This window comes from Gavialis gangeticus, unplaced genomic scaffold (assembly GCF_001723915.1).
Source record: "Gavialis gangeticus isolate Ggan-Ray unplaced genomic scaffold, GavGan_comp1, whole genome shotgun sequence".
Classification (NCBI taxonomy): Eukaryota; Metazoa; Chordata; order Crocodylia; family Gavialidae; genus Gavialis; species Gavialis gangeticus.
The window spans coordinates 12445921-12460091 of record NW_017729029.1 but is presented as its reverse complement, the minus strand read 5'-3'; the positions used below and the strand labels follow the sequence as shown (position 1 = coordinate 12460091).

At 47.0% G+C, this 14171-nt stretch overlaps 1 long non-coding RNA gene across 1 annotated transcript in view; it reads left to right on the top strand.

Annotated features, from left to right (window-relative positions):
* Positions 1-7424: 7424 nt before the first annotated feature.
* The window catches only part of LOC109300584, a 38349-nt gene continuing 31602 nt past the window's right edge, over positions 7425-14171 (top strand). Inside the window, exons 1-2 of the long non-coding RNA XR_002098268.1 lie at positions 7425-7768; positions 7948-8027. This is a non-coding gene — a long non-coding RNA (uncharacterized LOC109300584). The remainder of the gene's footprint in view (positions 7769-7947; positions 8028-14171) is intronic.

The window sequence follows — 14171 nt, the reverse complement described above, 5'->3', positions numbered from 1 at the left end:
AGCAGACAGCAGAGCCCATCCCGGGGCTGAAAAGCATGCTGGGACTGGTGCTGGGGCACTGAGAGGTCCAGTGCAGAGCAGAGCCCCTTTGTGCAACCGCAGGCTGCTTCTGCCCCAGGAAACTTCCCTGTTCAATGACAAAGGCTGGTGAGAAGTGGGAGAAAGGTCTACGATTATCCCCAAAATCAAGGCAGGAAACTGAGGCTTGCAGGCACTAGACAGAAGGTTCGGTGCCTCGGGGGACTGGCCCAGGGTTGTGCAGTGAGTCAGTGGCAGAGATGGGAACTGAACACGGGTCCCCCTGGACCCAGTTCAGAGTCAGCAGGACTAGGCTCTGTAAAGAAGCAGAGATATGCCTTAATACTTTCCTTTTTCTTCGTTGCCTTTAGCTGTACACGGACTCGCAGCCTCGAAAACCATTTGGGGCAGCACCCCATTGCTCGGGCTGTTCGGTTTCGCCCCTCCCCTCGAGTCCACGTCCTGGGAGATTCGGGGTGAAGTCTGCCAGGGCACAAGTGCAATCCTTTCTCGTAGCCTTCGTTACTCCCCCAAGGATGTCCCTGCGGTGTTGGGCAGGTTCTTTTCCCTCCCGCGTTTCAGCTGGTTTCTCGTGCACGACAGATCGATGATTAATTTCTATGTATCTGTCATTATTTTCTTCAAATTAGGAAAAAGTCACAAGAATTTGTCTGCTGACATTTAAATGGCAAGAGGTGACAGAATGGCCCCAGTTTCAGCAATGAGAGTCATTGCTCCATCTGCTAACATTTCAAGAGGAGTGTCGTTATCCTTGGGGCTCAGCGTTTTTCAACATACTGTCCATCCCTTTCCCCAGGGGCATATTTTCTTCTCTAACCTCCTTGTATTTCTCCTTAACTCAAACAGCCCTGCACAAATACCTACCTAAAGCTTGCCCTATCATCATGATGAGCCTTTCGGTGCATCTATAAAGGGCTGAGCAGTGTTTTTAAGTCACCAAGGAAATAGCCGGTTCTCCAAGATGGCTGCACAAACAAATAAAACCTGCAGATTATGAAGCAGGTGTTTCCAGGCTGCAGGCTTAAAAAAACCCAAAACATTTGGAAATGATAAGTAGCGGGCTTGATCGGAAAGAAAAGGGCACAGGTACAGCAGCTTAAACGCTCCATTAAGTTTATTTAACATCTTTTGCTAATTATGGCATGGCCGTTCTGAGCAGTCATGGCATTTCTTCATTTGGGCTATTTACAGATGTGCGCGAGCCCCGACGCACGCATTTGTCCTTATGAGACTAGCAATCAGCAAAGCAGATAATGAAGTCATAAATCCACAGAACTACTTTGCCAAATATTAGTGTCTGGTCCTTTTCTTTTTTTTTCACGACAGCGCAACGAGCTCTTAAACAACACGACGGAGCACTTCCCGCAAGCACCATTTGTCAGTGGGTTTGCTCGCACCACTGTCTGGCTGCAGGTTTTGGACGCTTTGAAGAGAAACAAGCACCGACGGGGAAAGCAGAACAAAGGAAGCGCCCGTCTCTTCCCAGCGACAGGAATCATGAATCAACTCTGCCTCTGGCCTGCCAAAGCCGCCTCCATTTCCAGGCACCAACCACCCCAGCCTGCTTACCTCCCAAGTCTGAAAAAAGGAGAGCCCCGCTACACATTCAAATGAAAGCTAGAAACCAGCCACAGAGTCGTTACACATTTTCAAGCACTAACTGGGTGTGTCTACACAACATGCTTACTCTGCAGTAGCCTGATAACGCTGCGCAGTAAAGTGCCAGTCAAAACCTGTGCTAATACACTATTGCGCAGTGTTATTAGGCTACTGCACTGTGTCACAAACCTCCCCCATGCACCAGCGCCGCTGCGCGGTAATTGTAGTTACTGCGCATTTAGTTAGTACTTCATTAAGCAATACTACAGTACTACAATACTACTGTGCATTAATAAACATGTAGACGTACTCGCTGCATAGCGGGTTGGCTCTTTTTATAGCTGAAGCATCATTTTTATCGTGCAATTGATACTTTGCACGTGTGGCTGGTTTAAATGTATTGCGTGATCGACCAGTTAACTGTGTAATGTATGTAATGTGTAGCAGGGACCTTGTGCTCAGGGTGCCACCTTTCTTGAAGTGCAGCCTCCTCCCTTGAAACAGTCTTGCTGTCACCGTCTTACGGAGAGTTGTGACTTTCCCCTTCGTTGGAGGCAGTCACTTGCCCTTGTAGACGGTCTTGGAGATCGAGGTGGGAGAGAGATACAAATGGGAGTGTGAGCCATGGATCCTTGCCTTTGGTCTAATTGTTTGCTTCCTGAAAAGTCCCAGCCTCGTTTGCTTACCGTGGCAGGTGTTGTACAAACTTCCCTTACCATTTTCCTAAGTACAGCACCTGACAGTGTCGCCTGTTCCCCCTTTATCCTGTTGGAAAAAAACTGGAAAAGTCTTTCACGCTGTTATATTCTCAAAACAGTGAGAAAACAGTAGGTGCATATATAGCTCAGGCATGTGGTAACCACCAGAGTGATTTTTCAGATTTTGGAGCCGAGCTTTTTCAAGGGATCAAATGTACTCATTCTGCCATTTGAACGATGGGTTCCCAAGCTTCATCCCCCACTTGAACCCCCAGAAGGTGACAGCTTGGTTTTTTCCAGTAGAAAACTCATTTTTGCCTTCAAAAATAGCTTGGGATTTCTTTAAAAATTCCCTGAATCAGTACTGAAATACACTGGCAATAATTATTCTGCAACTGAATCTTCCTGTAGCCTGGTATCCTTGCTCAGCACAAACCAGGGTTTGTTAATCAGCAAGCACAACTTGATTTCTAGAGGCTGGATTGATGAAGGAGCCTGAATATGAATGTGCTGGCAAATTGAATAAGCGCACAAATATAGCAACTAAAAATGACATGATGCAAACAATCCATTATGTGCGCCGTTTTATTTCTGTTGTTATCCCTTTAGGAAGCGGATGCAGGAAGATAAATGTGGAGAGTCAGGTGCCAAACAGAGGTAGCTGGGAAGAGACAGGCCCACGGTGTAAAAATAAGATTGTGTGGAGCGGTTAAACAGTTTGGTGATGACAACCGGATGGAGCAGTCTGGTGGCTGGTGTGAAAGGCATGTTGTGTTCCTGATCAAAGAGTCCTAGTGACACTGCCCTGGGAGGCAGGGGTCTCAGCCAGAAAGCAGAATATCCGCCGTCTCATTGGCTGCAGATGCCCTGGCGGAGATGGAGAGAGGAGGGATGAGAAAGATGCAGTTCTGCAGAGGTTTAAAAAAATGCTGCAACCAAACCCTGCAGCCCCCAACATGCCAGCAAACGCACACCCTTCTGCCGGGCAGGAGGAACAAGAGAGAGGCTGAATTTAGGTTGGGCTCCAGGCACAGCACTGGAGCAGCATGAGAAACTGCTCATTGCACTGCAGCTGTGCTCCAGGGCTGTGGACGGACACCGGGCTTCATGGGCCGTACCTTTCCCAGGCAAACCAGGCCTCACGCACCGTGACAGCACTATGGTTGAGGAATAGGTCTGAGCACATTCAGTATATTGACTCCCATGTGTCCAAGCAGCGGGCACATCTACACATGCTCTTGAATGTGTATTAGTCTATTACAATGCGCATTAAAGCATGAATAAAAATGAATAAAATATGCCCTTTAGCTAATTAGCATTAAAATAGTGCCTTTTTCTAGTACCTCGTAATGCAGGTACTAAATTTAATGCACATCACCTAAAGCATATTAATGAACATGTAGATGTGCCCACAGAGTGTTTTCAGCTCTTCAGCAGTCTACCGCAGCCAGGTGTTGGTTTGGTGACGTGAGCAGCAATGCTTGTTGGAAATGATGGTACTTGGTTTGGTGCCATTTATGGTGGCAGATGTGTGGGGGGGTCATATCTTTGTGCTGGCTGAAATGGACACGCTCATCAGGAATTTGGTTGAAAAGCAAAAGATGAAGGATGCAGACAAAACAAAGCCTGACAAAATAGGGTGAAAATCCACCCAAAACAGGGGTTTATTTCTGCTTCTTTGTTAACACCTGGGGGGTTGCATTTTCAAGCACTAACGTTATAGCAGGTTGGCTCTTTTTATAGCTGGAGTGTCATTTTTATCATGTGATCATTAGTTTGCACGTGTGGCTGGTCTAAATTTATTGCATGATTGACCAGTTAATTGTGTAACATATATAATGTGTAGCAGGGGCCTCCATGTTCGGCGTGCCACCTTTCTCGAAATGCAACCTCCTCCCTTGAAACAGTCTTGCTGTCACCATCTTATGTAGTAAGGAGGCAGTCACTTGCCCTTGTAGATGGTCTTGAAGATTGAGGTGGAAAAGAGCACCCCAGATATGAATGTGATGCCGGCACCACTCTCCCAAGCAGGAATGTGCATTTCACCAAAGTACTAAGAGGATTCAGAAACTTAGAGGCATGCTCTGGATGACTGAGTCTGATACAACATGATGTTGCTGGGGAAGAGGGAATGGCTGAGAAGAATAGCAGGGGATTTATAAATAATGATTAGCAAATACATGGGTAGAAACTGACAAGATACCCCCGGACAAGTCAAGGGTTCTCCCAAGCCTCACAGCCCCTTGGGTGGGCACAGTCGAGGCATGCCACTGTCTGCAACCAACAGCACACAAGGTCAGCATCCTCTCCACATATTTTGGACTCCCCAGCCCAAATTTCTAAGTACCCATTTAAAGATGGACCAACAGGGAGCTGCCTTTGGCCTGTGTTCAGAGAAGGGGTGTCTCCTGCCTCTGCAGCCCTAGCAAGCCCTTTGCTTCCTTTCCACTGTACCCCATGAAAAGGTACTTGCCAAGTAGATGCTCTAGCAGACGAGCATAGGGGTTCGGTTCCCAAGAAATGGGTCCCAGGTGCAGTAAGCTGCATGTAGACAGTAGACTGATGCACTTTGTGCATCTCTGACGCAGGTGGGTTTGGGGTATATTTTTCAAAACACAGAGGAATGATCCCCCTTGATGTAGCTTAGCAGCAGTTATGAAGGACAGAGCTAAATCACAACGTAGCCGGTGAAAAGCAACACAAATGATGACACGTTTAGAAATGAAGAGTAGGTGATGGAGCCTAGGTGGAAAGAACTGAATGGGTAAAGCATGTCCTGGAAGAGTAAAGGCAGATATCCATGCCTGTGGTACCTCCTGGAAATCGTGGCCCATCAGCTAAACAAGGATAAGATTTTAGGACTAATTTAAAGCAATAGACATGCAACCTAGTTTTAAAAGATAAACGAGAGCCTAGCAAACTCATCTGAGACCTCGTTGGTTGAGGTGTTCTCTTAGCCAAGAAGATTGTGTCTGATTGCAATCTACTGATTCCTGGCTAAGCACTTGGATGCTGCTCCAAAGGCCATAGGAGTACGTGACTGTCTAAAAATAAAAGGTGCAATCCTGCAATCTTTACTTGCTTCACTGTGACCAGCTACATGCATAGGAATGACTAACCCAAGTAAAAATTGCAGGGCTCTGCCCTATTTTTCTTGATTATGGCTGACTTTTGTTCAAAGCTTTTGGTTCCTTTTTTCATAGAAACATTTCTCTGGTTGTAGGACTGTTTAAAAAAGTATTTATTTTATTTAGAAAACTGAAACGCAGGCCCTTTGTTAACAAGGTGTCATTCCTGTCAAGTAGTAAGAACATTTAGGGCGCATCTACATGTGGCTCTTTAAAGTGCATTATCTTATGTTAATGTGCATTAAGGGCTCATGCACACCCTTAATTTAATGCACATTAAAAATGGTGAATTTAGGCTATTCATGCCTAATTTTGATATCTGTAAATGCAGGTATCAAATTTAGGCATGAATAGTTAAGGCACATTAACACACATGTAGATGTGTTAAAGCGCATTAATGCTGTGTGTGTGGACTGACTGACTTGGGACTAACTTTAATCCACACACAGCGTTAATGCACTTTAATGCCTGCACACGTAGATGCCTGCCTAAACCTGCTTAATGCGTGTTAAGCTAATGCACATTAAATTTAGGCGAGCTTAAATGCACATGTAGACATGCCCTTAGACAATTAAATCCTGTGCCATAGGAAATAGTCATGCTATCCTTGTCCGTCCTGATAAGCTGGTATTCAGGATGTCTTAGGAATGAGAAATCAATTGACTTTCCACCCTGCTGATCCTTTCACACAATGCAGAGAAGGGCACATCCTTGTACATACTGGTGCCCCAGAGCGGCCTCTTCCCAAAGGACTTCACTAGCCTTATTGTTGTGGCTTTGCCGTAATGAATTTCAGCCACGTTTTCTCGTTGCTATTCCATGTAGCACATTAAAAAGTTTTGCATTCAGTCTGAGCTTTTCAACTGGGCCTTCTGTTTCTTTCTCTCTCTACCAGTTAACTAGAAAGAGATTAAAATACAAACATTTAATTAACCAACTGACAGAACCGTTTACGCCAAGTTTGCAAACAGCTCTTCTGAAAGCTGATGGGTGCCGGGAGAGGCAACGAGGGAAAAATCCCTTTCTCTGAGATGCATTTAAGTTTCTCTTTCTTCTTCTGTGCAGAGCTGAACCTTTTTGATCTCGATCTTTTGTAAAGTAAATCCTAGTCAGATTAAATACAAAGTTCCCTCTCAGAAAGCACTTGGCTTTGACAAGCCTCACAGAGCCCCAGGTTGCTTACAACACGACACTGGCTGGCACTGGAATGAAACAGGCTTGGCGAACGGAAAAAGCATATTTTAGTCATATGAATCACAACTAATACAAAGGCAACTCTGGCAGCGTCTGTACTAATTACAGGCTAGTTGGGAAGTTGTTGCAGTGGTGGATATTATTAACTGCATGGGATGCTAAAATGCATGGGCAACTTATGGAGCCTGATTCGTTCACATCCAAGCATCTACCTGTCCCAGGTCAACGGGAGCTGCTGGCTGCTCAGCACTTCTGGAAAGCAGGCTAGTTATTTGGGTGCCTACGGAGAGATGTAGGCAGCTGGTTCTTCAAATCATGGCCAGTAGCCTTTCCAAAGGGTGTAAAACATGGACAAAATGATGCCTTATGCGATGTAACGATCGATATCCACACGCTGGTGTTCCTCTTGTCCCGCTATTACTTCACACCATTTTCTAGACGATGCTTGAACACATCTGGAGCATCAGCCATTCTCCAACCTCCCACCTAGTCAGGGTTTTGCGAGCCAGAGCTGAGCAGAGAGGCCTGGGGGTTGGCACCGGTGGCGCGTCGCTGGTTGGGCATCTTCTCCCCGGGTCAGTTGTGGAGAACATATGCTACCTGGTGCATTCCCGACGGAGAAAAGAAACACAGCTGGTCTTCAACCAACTGCAGGAGTTTTCCCCAGTTCAGGCTAGCATTGAAGTGCATGCTTAACTTTAAAGTGTACTGAAGTCAGCATAGATTATATACATATTTAGCACTTTCATGAAACGAGGCCCAGCTGCATAAGGCTGCTGTATATACTCAACCCATTGGAAAACTGCCAAGATATCCCATTTTTGGCAATGCTTTCCCTGGCCATTTCCTGTCCTTTTCCGTTCCTTGTTTGGTCGCTATTCAGATTTTCTTTCTTGTGCCCCCCCAAAAGAGGAAGGGTTTGTAGCCGCTCGCCAGATGCTTGATAGATGCAAGCTGCGCTGCTTGTGTGGATGCACAGAGCAGTTCTCGGAGGGGTCGCTGCCCTAGGAGTGCCACGTAATGTGAAACAACCTGAGAAATGCGTGTTTTTTTATTTAGGGAGTGTGCTGAGGAGTGACAGGATGGCAGAGAAACAGGGTGTCACGCTAGGTAACGAGCAAACATAAAATGCATGCATATTTCATGAACGTTAATTGAGTTCACTTTTATTTTGGTCATCTCTGGGGAGGGTAACCATAGCAGCATTCAGAAGGTTAATACAATATATTGGGCAAGGAGAGTGTTGAGCAAACATGGCAGTATGATTTTTGAACTGTTTCGTTTTCTAGATTATGACTTCCAGTAATCAAAGCACTGGGAAAAGATGTTAAGAAACCCTCGTTTGGTGGAGACTGCCTTTTCTAATCGGGTACATGATGACAGAATGAAAATAATGCTGATTCTTTTAATTATCCCCACCGTGATGCCCATCAGGTTCCCTACTAGCTTTTATTGGACACCGTTTAGGAAGAGGGCAGGGGAGGGTTGCACCTTAGAGACCCTGGCATGTTAATTCCTAGCACCTGACGAAGCAGGTTGTGGCCTACAAAAGCGTGTGCCTTTCTGGCCTAGTTAGTCTCTAAGGTGCTGTCCTGCCCTGACTTCTGCTTCCCCTCAGACTAACACAGAGACCCACCTCTGCACCTTATTCAAGCAAAACATCACCATTTCCACTCTGGGGCTTGCATTACAACTTCTGGTCTGCTCACGGCTGTAGCTGACCCCACGCCTCGTCTAAGCCTTGGGTTTGCTGTAGTACTGCCTATTCAGGGCATCTTTTTAGGAAACTAGAATCTGGTGTTTATTCTTTCTAGACACTGGGCAAGTCTACACGAGACACCAAATGCACAGTTGACTAATTCTCCTGTGCATTTAGTTAATACGGGTAATAAATTTAATGCGCAGTAACCACAGCGCATCAATGCACATGTAGATGTGCCCTCTGCATACAGTATCGGTTATGAACAAGACACAAACTGCCCTGCATCTTGTTTGCTCTATACACCTTTAAAGGGAAAATGAAGCTAAAAATCACTCCCAGAGCATATTTCTTCTATTCTCCCTGGCACAATGCAAATATGTGAGCACAAAAGACTGCCCTACAGTTGGATTTATGCCTCAAAGAATGTACATTTCCATACACGTTGCAATGAATATTTGCAACTTTGGCGATTACAAAGGTTACAGCTATTACTCCAGGCTGTACATATAAAATATCCTGGATTATATATGATTTGTCTAGTTCTTTAATCAGAGTCTGAGCAGAATTCAAGGCCAACTTCATGGGGATGAATATTCATGGACTTGTTCAATTGTGCAACTGAAACTTTTATGTGATAAATATTAGGAGCAACAGCAGTACAAAGAAAGTCTTCCTGACAAAGAAAGTCAGCACTTGCTTGAATAACCTCCGCAGAGCATCCCCTCCCAAGGTAAGCAGGTAACGTTATACCCATCAAGGGTAAACTGAGGAATGCAGAGACCAAATGATGGCTCAAAGCTTTATTACAAATCATCGGCTGCACCGGAGACACAGATCTAGCTCCTGTCCCCTCATTATAGCCTCTAACAGTGTAGGTGAGACTGCGCCTATGTTGACAGACTACTGGCTTTGTCTGAATCATTTTGCTCACTTGTCGTATTCAGCAGGGGATATTTTTAGGGGGTGAAGTGTGGGCGTCTTTTTGTACTCACCTGGTCACGGGGACGTTTCCTCCGCCGGCTTGGTTATGGATGAATTGTGGGTGGAATTGGGAGCGAATCTATTTTGCTTGCATCTAATCAGATGGGTCAGACTCGGGTCTCTGTCCACTCCATTCTTCACTGGTGCTTGTTCCTGCACCACCGGAGTCAATGGCCACTTTCCCACTGATTTTACTGGAAATAGGATCAAAGTGTCACACTGTTGGCCTTCACCCAAGCTTCAGGACTTGCTTTTGTTCATTTGCTTTTGGCCTACGTCAGTTTTCTCTGTGCTATCAGGCTTTTGGTGGACAGAACTGATGAGCAATATCTTTCACTCGCCGTGGGGCTAGCATTTGCAAGATGTCTTAGCTCGGCCTCCAGATCTGCAGACAGAACTTCAAACTTTAGACACTCGCAGATCAAAATCGCAGCGTTTGGACACTTAACAAACAGGACAGCTGGTCTCTGCATGGTTGATGGCCACGTGCTCTCCGCTGGATGCCTGTGAATTCCTTCTAAACAACGAGATGAAGCAGTTTGGGGCCCCTGGATGTGCTAAGTTGTCCTTGTGCTGCCGCCATGGCGCAACTGGATATAAAGAAGTCTCCAAAGGGGAAGCTAGGGATCGACCCATTGTAAAGAAATCCTCTGTTGCTGCCATGGGAGCGTGCTTTGTGTTGTTCTGCATTTTAGAGTAGCTGCATGGGGGGAGCGGCAGGCAGTTTATGCTTGCAAGAGGAACAGGTTCATTCTAGGGCTAACTGATGGAAGAAAGTGGCTGTGAAGAAGAGAGCCATTCTCCACGATCCAGAGGAGAAGCCATGATTAGGAAGGAGTCCTTGGAGCGCTCCGACCTGATCCCAAAGAGCCCAAGAGCAGTAAGGAGCCCGTGTTGCGGAAATGCATGCAGGCAGCACTCTTGTTTCCTCTAGGTATGCGTGTTTCTTATGCTAGTTAGAGTTGAGAGTGATCGGTTTCTTGGAGCAGAGACTTTATGCTCTCACTGCCACGTGTCCCCAGACAGGTGACCTGTCAACCCAGAGAACCCACACGTCGGCGGCTTGGGAAAGGGGATCCTTCAGCTGATGGGGTGTTTGCACTGCTGCTCGGATCCTAGGGCAATTGAGCTGCCAGGCTGCATTTCCACAAAATCATATCGGGACGTGCCTGTGTCCAGGAAAGGCCAAAGAAGCCCTGGAAAACGCCAGTGCAGCCAGGGAAGGCTAGAGATCACCCCGGCCCAGCACGGTGCAATCTGCGTTTAGTGTCCGGGGCTCTCCCGGCACTGCTCAGGTTGGCAAAAGCTCCTTATTCTTGGGGGTTTCCGCATGTCTGTGTTCTCTCTTCATCCATCCAAGCTCTACATGAGGAAAATACGAGGGCATGTGACACCTCATGGCAGAGAAGCTGGGACGAAGCACGTTTTCCAGAGGCACCAGCCCCCCCCGAGTTAAGGCAATCATTACTATAGTGAGCTAGCACAAGGTGCACGTTTTGGGGGCTGTTTGCAGCGTCTCTGACGACCCCTGTCATGCAACAGATTTGCTTCTTTGTGCTGAAAATGCCCATATTCACTCTCGTGCCAGCTTACATCGAGGATGCTCACCGTGTCGCTGCAACGTTTTAAGGAAATGCTCAGGAGATCGCAGCCAAGGCTGGAGGGGACCTAGGATTCAGGCTCAATGTCCTGATCCTGAACAGGTGGGAAGGGAATGGCTGCCCCTCACATCCTCCTTGCCCCGGCTAGCCCAGGTTTAGTCGCTGACCACCCGACCAGAGAAGAGGCTGTGCTGCTTGACGTGGCACCAGACAGCAGACCACGAGACACCCGGCCTGACTGGCGCCTTATGCAAAAAGAAGTAATATTTTCCGTTACTTAAATAACACGAGCGAGCAGCTTCGCTGTGGCAAAGCTGCAGGAGCCCAGACAGGCTGAAAGGCACCCGGGGCCTTCACTGTTAGATGAGTTGCCCTAATTTCTCTCTCACGTTGTGCAGTTTCTAAGAGCGGCATCGTCTACCAAATTCACGTTCCACGTGACACCGTTTGCACTGAGCACTTCCAGCCAACGCCACGTCAAACGGCCGTTTTATTTCCGTAATGAAAGGTTAGCTGATATTTGCATTTTCGTGCCCAGATGGGTCTTAGCATTTCAGGTAAATATAAAGCTTTTGCAGGGGTGGAGGAAGAAAAGCCCTTTCCAGGATCGCACCGATGCCAAAAAAAAAAAAATAGACCTGTACGGAGGAGAGGAACCTGGTAGTTTGTTGCTGCTCCTCACCGCAAGCTGATCTAGTGTGTGCTGCATAACAATGTCCACTCCAGCTGCCTTGTGTGGGTTTGATTTTGCACAAGAGATTAGCGCAGCCATGAACTTAAATATTCAGAAAGACATGTCAGCGTGCAGAGGAGAAGGGCCGGGGTGGAGGGGAGTAGGCACTTCCCGAGTTGCTATTGCTATCACGTCACGTTCAAGCCCGTTCGGTGAATAATGAGGTTCAAGCTCTGTCTCCAGTGGAAACCTGTAAATAAAATTAGCATTTCTGGCTGCAAGTGCATTGGCCTGGGAAGCCAGCGCGAGAGCCTCTGACTTAAAGAATTATCGCGGATCTTACGTGAAATAGGCCCACGGGGCACGTTCTTGTCATTGCAAGTGCTGGTAGAGTTTGTCTTCGGTAGGTAAAAAGCTTCACCGAGGCAGCAGGCTGGATCCCAGCCACCCCGAAGGCTGCTTTATGCATTACACAGCCTTGATGTGGACTTAACCCACCACAATGGGAGCCCCTGATGTAAACCCCTTCCCGGGTTGTAGGAGACCCAGCCCAGATGGCTCAGCACCACTGCATCCGTCGCAGGGCATGGCAGACCCCCGGCTACATTGCCGCGTGGTTCAGGAGACCCCTGGCTTGTAAAATGTCTCTCTGTGAGCCGTTGTGCTTGGTCACAGCTTGGTGCATGAGGATATCAAGAGTGAAACCGGCACACGCCTGATCCACGGACACGGGACGGGGAGAAAGCTGCCTGCTCCCGACCCCCGGAGCCGCCGGGCACAGCTCACCTGATTCTGGCCCGAGTTTCCCGAGGGCGACCAAAACCCCTTCGGGATGCTGTCTCCCCATGAAACTCATGCAAGTGGTGGTAAGGATAAAACCGGGGGCTTCTGAAAACACATCCTCCTCAATCACTGAGTTCACTTAGGAAAGGAGGGCGAATGTGTCGTCTTTGACATGCAGCCCCCCCGGTCTTTCTGTGGTCTGCTTGCTGCTCTCAGGGAAGTTAAAGCTGGAAAAAATGGTCCTTGCAATGGTGCATAGTAGCTTGGCAGCACCAGTCTTGTTCACTTGCAGGCAGACCTCCTTCACAGCATGTATTATCGATGGAAAAACTTCCCGCGGTTTGGAGTAAGATGTGCAGAGACTGCCATCAAGTCCCATGTTTATCTCAGCTGCTTGGGAAAGAGGAGAAAAGAGAAGAAAAGAGAGCTCTCTCTCTCTGTGAGGTTTCAGTCACTTGCTAGGTGTTTTCAGATCTGAGACAGGCCCTCTCTCAGCGTGCTGATGCCTCTGACTCCGGGCCAATGCTAATACCTAGAAAAACAAGCAGGGAAATGAAAAGTGAGCTGAGCTTTATTCGAGCTGCCAAAAATGGTTTGATTCATTGATTTAGGGATGAAGGGCTGAGTTCGTTCTGATTTCATCTGGATTGATTTTCCCATCTCTAATAATTATACCTTAAAGCAATGTTAAAGTATTTAATCTGATTAATTTTATTTGACATTTTAAAAGAAATCCTTTTTTATTGAAACTTCACACAGTTGCATTTATTATTGTTTCGACACCATGAACTTCTTGGTTAAAAGGGCTTGTGGCCTCATTTCCTTCATTTTGAAAAGAGCTGCTGGAAAGCAATGCGTAGCAGGCAGATAATACAGGTGGTCTTTGGTCTCCCTCCTTAGTCTGGTGGAGTACGTTCAATTTGAGGATTTCACCTAGCATTTACGTTTACTGAGCTGCTTGACTGCAAAGTTTACCATAGAAATGTAGCGCAGTAAGGAGAGGGGCTGGGGAGGTTCTCATACCTTGCCGTAATAGCCTCCTTTTACAGCAAGGTGTGAGAGGAGGGGAATGGGATCCTAGTTAAATACACACCGGTACATTTTTGCTAAGACCCCAGAGCAATACAAAAGCAACATGGCACCCATGAAAGCTGGCTGGCTGACAGGTCTCAAAACACAGGTGTAAAGGGAGACTCATCCAGAAGTGGGTGCGTTTAATTACTGAAAGAAGATTAGGATTAAGTCATAGTTCCTAAAGTGCATGCATGTCTAAGTGCTTTTTCATCAGGGTTTTTTTTTATGGGCTGTTAAAAGTTCTGATGTCTATTTTCAGTCATTGCTTCTGGCCAGCTCTTTATGCTGTTCATCCAGATCGATTTCCAGCACAGCAAATCCATCTTGCTAGACGTTCAGGAGTAAAATATGTTTTGTTTCCATTGGGGAGCCCTAACTGTCCGCTCCCAGGATTTATACCAAGAGTAAGTCCAAGAGTGAGTTATACACTAGCATAAAACCAGTTGGACAGGAACATCAGGCTTGCAGTCAAGTGTCCAGCTCCTCCAGCCACCACGTATGGTTTTCATAGTTTCATAGTTTCTAGGGTCGGAAGGGACCTGAGCAGATCATCTAGTCCGACCCCCTGCCATGGCAGGAAGAGCACTGGGGTCAAACGACCCCAGTAAGGTGGTCATCCAACCTCCTCTTAAAAACCCCCAGGGTGGGAGCCTGCACCACCTCACTTGGAAGCTGGTTCCAGACCCTAGCCGCCCTGAC